The sequence below is a fragment of the Pseudophryne corroboree genome, chromosome 11 (assembly GCF_028390025.1).
Source record: "Pseudophryne corroboree isolate aPseCor3 chromosome 11, aPseCor3.hap2, whole genome shotgun sequence".
Lineage (NCBI taxonomy): Eukaryota > Metazoa > Chordata > Amphibia > Anura > Myobatrachidae > Pseudophryne > Pseudophryne corroboree.
In genome coordinates, this window is record NC_086454.1 from 102,217,066 (window position 1) to 102,229,291 (window position 12,226).

Below are 12,226 nucleotides of genomic sequence, written 5' to 3' on the forward strand. Positions count from 1 at the left end.
ACAATATATTACAAAATTATCAATAGAGAGGAGGAATAGTGGAGACGGGAGAGGTAGAGAGGAGGAATAGTGGGAGATAGGAGAGGTAGAGAGGAGGAATAGTGGGAGATAGGAGAGGTAGAGAGGAGGAATAGTGGGAGATAGGAGAGGTAGAGAGGAGGAATAGTGGAGACGGGAGATAGGAGGAATAGTGGGAGACGGGAGAGGTAGAGAGGAGGAATAGTGGGAGATAGGAGAGGTAGAGAGGAGGAATAGTGGGAGATAGGAGAGGTAGAGAGGAGGTACAGTGGGAGATAGGAGAGGTAGAGAGGAGGAATAGTGGGAGATGGGAGTGGTAGAGCAGAGGAATAGTGGGAGATAGGAGAGGTAGAGATGAGGAATAGTGGGAGATGGGAGAGGTAGAGAGGAGGAATAGTGGGAGATAGGAGAGGTAGAGAGGAGGTACAGTGGGAGATAGGAGAGGTAGAGAGGAGGAATAGTGGAGACAGGAGATAGGAGGAATAGTGGGAGACGGGAGAGGTAGAGAGGAGGAATAGTGGGAGATAGGAGAGGTAGAGAGGAGGAATAGTGGGAGATGGGAGAGGTAGAAAGGAGGAATAGTGGGAGAGGTAGAGAGGAGGAATAGTGGGAGTTAGGAGAGGTAGAGAGGAGGAATAGTGGGAGATGGGAGAGGTAGAGAGGAGGAATAGTGGGAGATGGGAGAGGTAGAGCGGAGGAATAGTGGGAGATGGGAGAGGTAGAGCGGAGGAATAGTGAGAGATTGGAGAGGTAGACAGGAGGAAAGGTGGGAGATGGGAGAGGTAGAGAGGAGGAATAGTGGGAGATGGGAGAGGTAGAGCGGAGGAATAGTGGGAGATGGGAGAGGTAGAGAGAAGGAATAGTGGGAGATTGGAGAGGTAGACAGGAGGAAAGGTGGGAGATGGGAGAGGTAGAGAGGAGGAATAGTGGGAGATGGGAGAGGTAGAGCGGAGGAATAGTGGGAGATGGGAGAGGTAGAGAGAAGGAATAGTGAGAGATTGGAGAGGTAGACAGGAGGAAAGGTGGGAGATGGGAGAGGTAGAGAGGAGGAATAGTGGGAGATGGGAGAGGTAGAGCGGAGGAATAGTGGGAGATGGGAGAGGTAGAGAGAAGTAATAGTGAGAGATTGGAGAGGTAGACAGGAGGAAAGGTGGGAGATGGGAGAGGTAGAGAGGAGGAATAGTGGGAGATGGGAGAGGTAGAGCGGAGGAATAGTGGGAGAGGTAGAGAGGAGGAATAGTGGGAGTTAGGAGAGGTAGAGAGGAGGAATAGTGGGAGATGGGAGAGGTAGAGAGGAGGAATAGTGGGAGATGGGAGAGGTAGAAAGGAGGAATAGTGGGAGATGGGAGAGGTAGAGCGGAGGAATAGTGAGAGATTGGAGAGGTAGACAGGAGGAAAGGTGGGAGATGGGAGAGGTAGAGAGGAGGAATAGTGGGAGATGGGAGAGGTAGAGCGGAGGAATAGTGGGAGATGGGAGAGGTAGAGAGAAGGAATAGTGAGAGATTGGAGAGGTAGACAGGAGGAAAGGTGGGAGATGGGAGAGGTAGAGAGGAGGAATAGTGGGAGATGGGAGAGGTAGAGCGGAGGAATAGTGGGAGATGGGAGAGGTAGAGAGAAGGAATAGTGAGAGATTGGAGAGGTAGACAGGAGGAAAGGTGGGAGATGGGAGAGGTAGAGAGGAGGAATAGTGGGAGATGGGAGAGGTAGAGCGGAGGAATAGTGGGAGATGGGAGAGGTAGAGAGAAGGAATAGTGAGAGATTGGAGAGGTAGACAGGAGGAAAGGTGGGAGATGGGAGAGGTAGAGAGGAGGAATAGTGGGAGATGGGAGAGGTAGAGAGGAGGAATAGTGGGAGATGGGAGAGGTAGAGAGAAGGAATAGTGAGAGATGGGAGAGGTAGAGAGGAGGAATAGTGGGAGATGGGAGAGGTAGAGAGGAGGAATAGTGGGAGATGGGAGAGGTAGAGAGGAGGAATAGTGAGAGATGGGAGAGGTAGAGAGGAGGAATAGTGGGAGATGGGAGAGGTAGAGAGGAGGAATAGTGGGAGATGGGAGAAGTAGAGAGGAGGAATAGTGGGAGATGGGAGAGGTAGAGAGGAGGAATAGTGGGAGATGGGAGAGGTAGAGAGGAGGAATAGTGGGAGATGGGAGAGGTAGAGAGGAGGAATAGTGGGAGATGGGAGAGGTAGAGAGGAGGAATAGTGGGAGATGGGAGAAGTAGAGAGGAGGAATAGTGGGAGATGGGAGAGTTACTGTAGAGAGGAGGAATAGTGAGAGATGGGAGAGTTACTGTAGAGAGGAGGAATAGTGGGAGACGGGAGAGCAGGAGAAGGCAACAAAATATTTACCTGGCTGTAGTGTACTGGCTGGCAGTCTCTGCAGTAACTATGTCCACCAACACCCGGACCTGATACTGTCTGCACCAGGAGAGCAGTAATGCCACTCGCATGTCCTCAGCTCCTCGTCTCAGTGTATCACCAAATATGTTGCTGTGCAAAGTGACGTCATGACACAGCCAAGTCTTACAAAAACCGCACCCACAGAGCGCATCGACAGGAGGTGTATCTGCTGCTCGACTGGACCAGACTGTCAGATGGCCATTGAGGTCCTGCTGGTAGACATAGGTGATAGGGTAATGGGCACAGGACAATTATGCCCATAGGCGTGCGCAGCACATTTTATTAGGGGGTGCACCATCAGAGGGGTGTGTCTAGCACCGCCTTTTGGGCGTGTCTAGCACCATCTATTGACGGTCAACACAATATAAAATATCCGTACTCGGTATCCGTTCACAGTCATTAGGTCGACCACTATTGGTCGACATTGACATGGTCGACATGGACACATGGTCGACACATGAAAGGTCGACACATGAAAAGGTCGACATGATTTTTTTACCTTTTTTTTTCTTTTGGGGAACTTTTCCATACTTTACGATCCGCGTGGACTACGATTGGAACGGTAATCTGTGTCGAGCGAAGCGGTAGTGGAGCGAAGGCACCATGCCCGAAGCATGGCGAGCGAATCGAGCCATGTGAGGGGACGCGGTGCACTAATTATGGTTCCCAGTCACTTTACGCAAAAAACGACACCAAAAAAAGTAAAAAAACTCATGTCGACCTTTTCATGTGTCGACCATTTTCATGTGTCGACCATTTTCACGTGTCGACCATGTGTCCATGTCGACCATGTCAATGTCGACCAATAGTGGTCGACCTAACGACTGTCGACCATAACATGGTCGACCATTCATACCGGAACCGTCTGGCTCCCCCTCTCTTTCCCCTGCAAGCTGCAGCAGCTTACTTACAAGTCAGTCACTCACTGACACTGACAGTCGCAGACTAGTACTGCTGCTGCTGGAAAAACGAGTGACGTATCATTGTTTCTGCCGACCGCCTGCCAGTATTGAATTTGTTTTCCTAAGAGGAACGCTGGCTGCATGCTGCTCCTCATCAGTGGCTGGCGTTGGCATAGCATAGAAGGAGAGAGGTGGGCATGTGGCGGGTGTGGCAGGTGGGCGTGCGAGCAGCATGACATCATCACATCACGCTGTTTTTGTACATGGAGGTGGAGCCGTGAGTTTGAAAGCCGGTGGCAGTGGCACCCTTGATTAACCCAGGCGTCCGGTCAGTAATGCAGTCCTGACAGGGTGCAACGCAGAGGGGACAGTATTCAGCCTGCTCGGCGATCACTGCATCAGGCATGTGAGATTGGGGTGCCAGACATTAGGGGGTGCCTGTGCGCACAAGGCACCCCCCCCCTGCGCACACCTATGATTATGCCCACTCTGCAGAACACTATGTGGGTATATAGGACTGGCCCTGCTGCAGCAGCTGGGATGGGGGGCTGCAGGATGCATGGATTGCCAGCACCTTCAGGCACCACCACTGCTGCCTCTCCATCTACGGTCTGCTGATGCCCAGTGACAAATTGCTAAGGGTGGGCTGCCTGATGACTGAGTCGGCACTGTGAGCTACATGCACCATGGAGGACCCTGTGGTGCCCAGGCCGTTGTCCCAGATGGTGTCCTTGCTGTGGGTGATCAGGCTGCCGCCCTCAGGGTCCCTATCATATTCTGTCCACAGCTCCCTGGAGTCATGGTCTAGTTTGATGACACGAAGTGGGAAGCGCAGGCAGCAGCGGCGGCCAGGGGCTGGCTGCTGCCAGGGCCAGATTAAGCCTTGTGGGGGCCATGGGGCAACTAAAATTGGTGCAGCCTCTATCTTGCTGTGTCTACTATGCCCCTGCATAATAGTATTAAAATAATACTATAATAGAGAAATAAACATGACAGGCATGATTTGCAGGGTACATGGGGGCAGTGGGACAAGGGAGAATGGCCTGTGCAGCCATGTGACATCTTGAAGTGCCAGGGTGCCAGGCCAGCTGGAGCACCCAATCACAGCCGCTGTCATTGTAACAGGCAGGGGAGGGCAAATTGTGTACACACAGTAGAGGGCCAGACACTAGTTCCTTACCTGTCAGTGCCCCCAACAGGTATTTGGTTGTGATGGGGAGGATCATGCCCTCAGCCACCATCTTCATTCTGCTGGAGCTGCAGTTAGCGCCCATTCACCTTGCAGCAGCCTGGGCTGGGCTAGAAGAGTATGGAGCAGAGCCCCGAGGAATGCTAGTACAGTGCCGAGCACATTCATCCCCACACGACCTGCTTTAAATCCGGCACTGGTGCTGCGGTCGGAAGCTGGTGCTAAGAGCTATACGCCCGCCTACCCGCTGTCTCTGATCCCCATGCGCCTGCTGCAGACTGGGGGAGCTGGGATCTCAGAGCCGTGGCACATTTGCCCCAGGGAGGCTGAGAGGCTGCCGTTGCTTCACTGCTCTGGGTCACTGGGGGAGTACAGCGCAGACATGCCGACACCCAGTGGGGTCCTCTTCTGTCACCGCAGCCCAGGTATGTCAGTTGAATGTGAGAGGAGAGGGAATCGCGGCCGTTCCTCCCCCTCAGGTTGGACTGCACTTGGCAGCAGCTGTGCATTACTGGGGGACGGGCAGGCGCATAATAAAGTAATGTAAATCATAATAATTAGTGCACACCGCTGCCCCCGGAATCGGCCAATCACATCAGATCAGTGACAGGGTCGTGCTTGCATGATATGGGCTTTCAGCATGCCCCTGTAAAAGTGGCACTTCTAGAGGTGCCGCTTATAGGTTTTTTTTTTAATGGGCTATGGCTGTCTGATGCTTGGCCCCGCCCCACGCTTCCAGACCTTTATCATTAACAGCGGGAGTCACCAAGAGCCGTGCCTCCAAAACACATTGAAACTGTTTTTTAGTAGGTAAAAAATGATTAACATAATGCAAAGTCTAAAGTATATACTTATGGCACAGAATATGTGTCATAATAAGTATCTTCTTTGTATTATTTTAATCATTGATGACAGCACGTCCGATATAGATATATATATATATATATATAGTTGGAGCCACACTCATCTAGTGTGGCTCCATCGCATACGAGCGCTCCCGGCGTGACTAGGTGATCCCTCCGCCTAGTCGCATCGGGAGTGCACAGAGACGCTCCCATTCTAGAGAATGGGACGCGTGTGCGTCACAGACGTGCGCACGCCCCAGACACGGCCGCGTCCAGGCACAGACGGAGCCACGATTAGTGTGGCTCCATCTGTATATATAAATGTATACTAGCTGTTCTACCAGTTCTTCACATGGGAGTTTCTGATTTTCACGGTTGTAAATATAAATGAGTGTTAAAAATTTGGTAAATCTATAGAGCTGTCAATTTGAGACATCTTAATGTAAGTAAATACTAATCCATGGTTCTTGCCGTTACCCGAGGAGCACCCATAGCAGATACGGTAAAAAGTGGGGACCATTTTTGTAGCGCTGCAGGTGGGGCAGATGTAACAGGTGCAGAGAGATTTGAATTTGGGTGGGGTGTGCTCAAACTCTAAATTGCAGTGCAGAAATTAAGCAGCCAGTATTTACTGCACAGAAACAATCTAACCCACCCATCTGCCCCACCTGCAGTGGAACATGGTTTTGCCCAGTTGCTTACCTTTGTTGGTTTGCTAACAAACCTGAATCATACTTGCCTACTTTTGAAAAAGCATTTCAGGGAGATTGTGAAAGTAACACCTATCAGCACGGGAGCATACTGCTACATCTGAGAGGCATGTCATGAAAATTACTTACATCCAAATGTAAATGAGCCCCAAAGTTAGTAAGATATAGTTGTTGAAGAAAAGATACTGATATTTTTCAGGAATTGTTTGCTTTTTGAGTTTTACAAGAGCTTCCATAAAACTTATTTAAAATGCATGCAGACATAGGGATCATTGGGGGTCATTCCAAGTTGTTAGCTCGCTAGCAGTTTTTAGCAGCCGTGCAAACGCATAGTCGCCGCCCACGGGGGAGTGTATTTTCGCTTTGCAGGAGTGCGAACGCCTGTGCAGCAGAGCGCCTGCAAACACATTTTGTGCAAAACAAGACCAGCCCTGTAGTTTCTTATCCTGTGCGATGATTGCTGCGACGAGTGACACGGTAATGATGTCAGATACCCACCCAGCAAATACCCGGCCACACCTGTGTTTTTCCAAACACTCCCAGAAAACGGTCAGTTTAAAACCCATAAACGCCCTCTTCCTGACAATCTCATTACGTTCGGCTGTGCGATTGTCGCTAGAACCAGTGCAAAACCACAAAGGACTTCGCACCCGTACGACGCACGTGCGCATTGCGGTGCATAGTGACGTGCGGTGAGCTAAATGGCTCAGGAGGCACTGTTTAGCACCAGAGCCAGATTTACATGCAATATATGAGCCAAAGCGTACATCTGGGCATTATAAACAGGTGCAGCAGTATAAACTCCTGGAAATTTGGTGAGTTTTAATCACAGACGTGCGGAAAAGATATTCAGGTGAGGCACTGCCTCACCTGCCATAGACTTTTTACTCCAGAGTTTTGGCTATAAAAATGATTAGAATAATACAAAGAAGATATTTCACACATATTCTTTGTATTTTCATATACTTTATACAGTCAAAACTCCTGCACAAACGTTAGTATGACAGGAAAGGCTCTGCCTCACCCCACCGCACGTCACTGGCATACGCATGCACAGATTAGCCGTTTTTTCAATGATCGCTACGCAGCGAACAACAGCAGCTAGCAATCAACTCGGAATGACCCCTATTGTGCCTTATACCCAATGCAGGGAAATGGCACTGATGATCCCATTTGAATGTATGTATCTTGGATTTATTTTTTTCCCCAGGAATGTAACAGCTACTTAATGGGGGTAAGGTGCAATCAGGGAGATTACTAATCTATTCTGGGAGTCAGGGAGATTACTGCTATTTCAGGGAGTCTCCTGCAGAGTGAGGGAGGGTAGACAATTATGACCTGAATAACCCCCTAAATTGTAAAAAATAGAAAATATTGCACAATTTCGTGAGGAAATAGATGTACAATTTTAAAACGTATGATTTATGACCAAACGTTAGGCTGCTGGTCATCATTATTCTATCATGATGATGGTTCTATTTTTATGTGGTGGCCTGGCGCTGTAGTCCCTTCCTCCCCATTATTAATTTGCCCATGCAGTGCACTGTCTGAGCAGCTGGGAGTCCCTGAGAGAAATTTTAGAACATTTTAAACCAAAATCACTTCTCATTTATAACTGGTGTTTCATCTACAGTATTGACAATGGTGTAGCCACATCGGGTGGTATTCATGTGACCGCCGGTCAGCTGACCGACAGTCACATGACCTCCTCCACCAGCCCGACGGGTCACTGTCCCGATGGTCGGCATGCCGACCAACAGGGACTATTTCCACTCGTGGGTGTCCACGACACCCATAGAGTGGGAATAGAACCCGCGGCGACTGCAGGTCGCCACCGAGCCCGCAAGGGGCTTGCTGCACTCGTCCCATCCCGGCGTCTGTATGCTGCCGTGATCCCGGCGTCGGTAAGCTGACCGGCGGTCAGGAGACCGCCGGTCAGCCGTACTACACCCGCCACATCCACAGCGTCCTCTACTGCATGCGTGCTCTAAATGGTTGTTCTCCACATACCCATAGCACATCCTTCCCACTGGCGATTCCCAGATGACGACAAGCGTTTAGCCCCATTCATAGCTGACGGTCATTTTTAAATAAAATCACCTTATAAAAATAGGATTTTAATTAGAGATGAGCGGGTTCGGTTTCTCTGAATCCGAACCCGCCCGAACTTCATGGTTTTTTTCACGGGTCCGAGCAGACTCGGATCCTCCCGCCTTGCTCGGTTAACCCGAGCGCGCCCGAACGTCATCATGACGCTGTCGGATTCTCGCGAGACTCGGATTCTATATAAGGAGCCGCGCGTCGCCGCCATTTTCACACGTGCATTGAGATTGATAGTGAGAGGACGTGGCTGGCGTCCTCTCCATTTAGATTATAAGAGAGAGAGATTTACTGGAGCTTAGGACTAGGAGGAGTACTGTAGAAGTGTAGAGAGTGCAGAGAGTTTACTAGTGAGTGACCACCAGACAGTGCAGTTTATTTAATATATCCGTTCTCTGCCTGAAAAAAGCGATACACACAGTGACTCAGTCACATACCATATCTGTGTGCACTGCTCAGGCTCAGCCCAGTGTGCTGCATCATCTATATATATTATATATCTGTCTGACTGCTCAGCTCACACAGCTTATAATTGTGGGGGAGACTGGGGAGCACTGCAGTGCCAGTTATAGGTTATAGCAGGAGCCAGGAGTACATAATATTATATAGTGAGTGACCACCAGACAGTGCAGTTTATTTAATATATCCGTTCTCTGCCTGAAAAAAGCGATACACACAGTGACTCAGTCACATACCATATCTGTGTGCACTGCTCAGGCTCAGCCCAGTGTGCTGCATCATCTATATATATTATATATCTGTCTGACTGCTCAGCTCACACAGCTTATAATTGTGGGGGAGACTGGGGAGCACTGCAGTGCCAGTTATAGGTTATAGCAGGAGCCAGGAGTACATAATATTATATTAAAATTAAACAGTGCACACTTTTGCTGCAGGAGTGCCACTGCCAGTGTGACTGACCAGTGACCTGACCACACTGACCACCAGTATAGTTAGTAGTATACTTATATTGTGATTGCCTGAAAAAGTTAAACACTCGTCGTGTGACTTCACTTGTGTGTTGTTGTTTTTTTTATTCTATAAAAATAAAACTCATTCTGCTGACAGACAGTGTCCAGCAGGTCCGTCATTATATAATATATAATATATACCTGTCCGGCTGCAGTAGTGATATATATATATTTTTTATATCATTTATCATCCAGTCGCAGCAGACACAGTACGGTAGTTCACGGCTGTGGCTACCTCTGTGTCTGCACTCGGCAGGCAGTCCGTCCATAATTGTATACCACCTAACCGTGGTTTTTTCTTCTTCTTTATACATACATACTACTACGACATCTCTTTATCAACCAGTCTATATTAGCCGCAGACACAGTACAGTACGGTAGTTCACGGCTGTGGCTACCTCTGTGTCTGCACTCGGCAGGCAGTCCGTCCATAATTGTATACCACCTAACCTTTTTCTTTGCATCATGTGCTGATTGGGGAGGGTTTTTTGGAAGGGACATCCTGCGTGACACTGCAGTGCCACTCCTAAATGGGCCCGGTGTTTGTGTCGGCCACTAGGGTCGCTAATCTTACTCACACAGTCAGCTACCTCATTGCGCCTCTTTTTTTCTTTGCGTCATGTGCTGTTTGGGGAGGGTTTTTTGGAAGGGACATCCTGCGTGACACTGCAGTGCCACTCCTAGATGGGCCCGGTGTTTGTGTCGGCCACTAGGGTCGCTAATCTTACTCACACAGCTACCTCATTGCGCCTCTTTTTTCTTTGCGTCATGTGCTGTTTGGGGAGGGTTTTTTGGAAGGGACATCCTGCGTGACACTGCAGTGCCACTCCTAGATGGGCCCGGTGTTTGTGTCGGCCACTAGGGTCGCTAATCTTACTCACACAGCTACCTCATTGCGCCTCTTTTTTTCTTTGCGTCATGTGCTGTTTGGGGAGGGTTTTTTGGAAGGGCCATCCTGCGTGACACTGCAGTGCCACTCCTAGATGGGCCCGGTGTTTGTGTCGGCCACTAGGGTCGCTAATCTTACTCACACAGCTACCTCATTGCGCCTCTTTTTTTCTTTGCGTCATGTGCTGTTTGGGGAGGGTTTTTTTGGAAGGGACATCCTGCGTGACACTGCAGTGCCACTCCTAGATGGGCCCGGTGTTTGTGTCGGCCACTAGGGTCGCTTATCTTACTCACACAGCGACCTCGGTGCAAATTTTAGGACTAAAAATAATATTGTGAGGTGTGAGGTATTCAGAATAGACTGAAAATGAGTGTAAATTATGGTTTTTGAGGTTAATAATACTTTGGGATCAAAATGACCCCCAAATTCTATGATTTAAGCTGTTTTTTAGTGTTTTTTGAAAAAAACACCCGAATCCAAAACACACCCGAATCCGACAAAAAAAATTCGGTGAGGTTTTGCCAAAACGCGTTCGAACCCAAAACACGGCCGCGGAACCGAACCCAAAACCAAAACACAAAACCCGAAAAATTTCAGGCGCTCATCTCTAATTTTAATACCTACCGGTAAATCCTTTTCTCTTAGTCCGTAGAAGCTGCTGGGGACTCCGTAAGGACCATGGGGTATAGACGGGTTCCGCAGGAGCTTAGGCACACTATAAAGACTTAAACTGGGTGTGAACTGGCTCCTCCCTCTATGCCCCTCCTCCAGACCTCAGTTATAGGAACTGTGCCCAGGAGAGACGGACATTTCGAGGAAATAATTTATTGTTTAAACACAGTGAGTGTCATACCAGCTCACACCACGAACATACCGCAAACGTAGCATTCAATAGAATACCAGCGAATGGCATGAAAATTTTACACAGCCACATGCTGAGAGAAGATGTAACACAACCTGTGTGTCAACACAACCAATAAGAAGACACCGCATGCCATGACATGCACAACGTCAGCAACAGGCTGACAGAAAAGAAACACCACAAGAGTGTAACCATAACCAATAACTGCAGACACAGTACGCACTGGGGCGGGCGCTCAGCATCCTCTACGGACTAAGAGAAAAAGATTTACCGGTAGGTATTAAAATCCTATTTTCTCAAACGTCCTAGAGGATGCTGGGGACTCCGTAAGGACCATGGGGTTTATGCCAAAGCTCCAGACCGGGCAGGAGAGTGCGTACGACACTGCAGCACTGAATGAGCAAACATGAGGTCCCCATCAGCCAGGGTATCAAACCTGTATAGCATAGCCAAAATGTTTGAACCCGCCCAAATATCCACTCGGCAAAGATGAACCGACGAGACTCCCCGGACATCCGCCCAAGAAAAAACTATCAACCTAGTAGAATGGGTCACCACCGACTTCGGTAATGGCAACCAGCCGTAGAACGAGAACGCCGAATCGTATCACAGATCTAGCGTGTAACAAACTGCAGAGACGCAGGCGCCCCAATCACACTGGGGCATACCGGACAAACAGAATCTCTGAGTCCCCAATCTGAGCCAACTTGGTGACATAAATATTCAAATCCCTAAGTACATCGAGTGACCTTGAATCAGCCAATGCTTAAGCAACCACAGGCCTCAAATAGGCAGGTTTCTGCGAAACACCGAAACCACATTTGGCAGAACTATTATCCAAGTTCTCAATTCCACACTAACCACCTGGAAAATCAAACAGGGCTCTTGCGAGACCCAGCCGCTACTTCCGACATCCGCCTTGCGGACACCAAAGCCAGAAGCATGACCACTGTCCAAGAGAGAAACTTTAACACAACCTGTCATAAAAGGTTCCAAACCTTTTGACACAAGAAAACGCAACACCACGTCAAGGTACCACAGTGCCAATGGAGCACAAATGGAGATTGGATGTGCAGTACTCCTTCCACTAAGGTCTGAATTTCCGGAAAGGTTGTCAATACTTTCCCGAAAGAAATAATTACAAGGGCAAAGCCGCACTAAAATGGAGCCTAACTTTAGGCCTGAACCCACATCTGCTTGCAAAGAATGGAAAAGAACGACCCAGTAGAAAAGCTTCCCTAATAGCCTTCTAGGAGTCACATGGTGGTAAGGCTTCACCGTTACTGCTTTTCTAGCCCGAAGAAATGTGGAAATTACTACACTGGGAATCTTTTCTAGTTAGG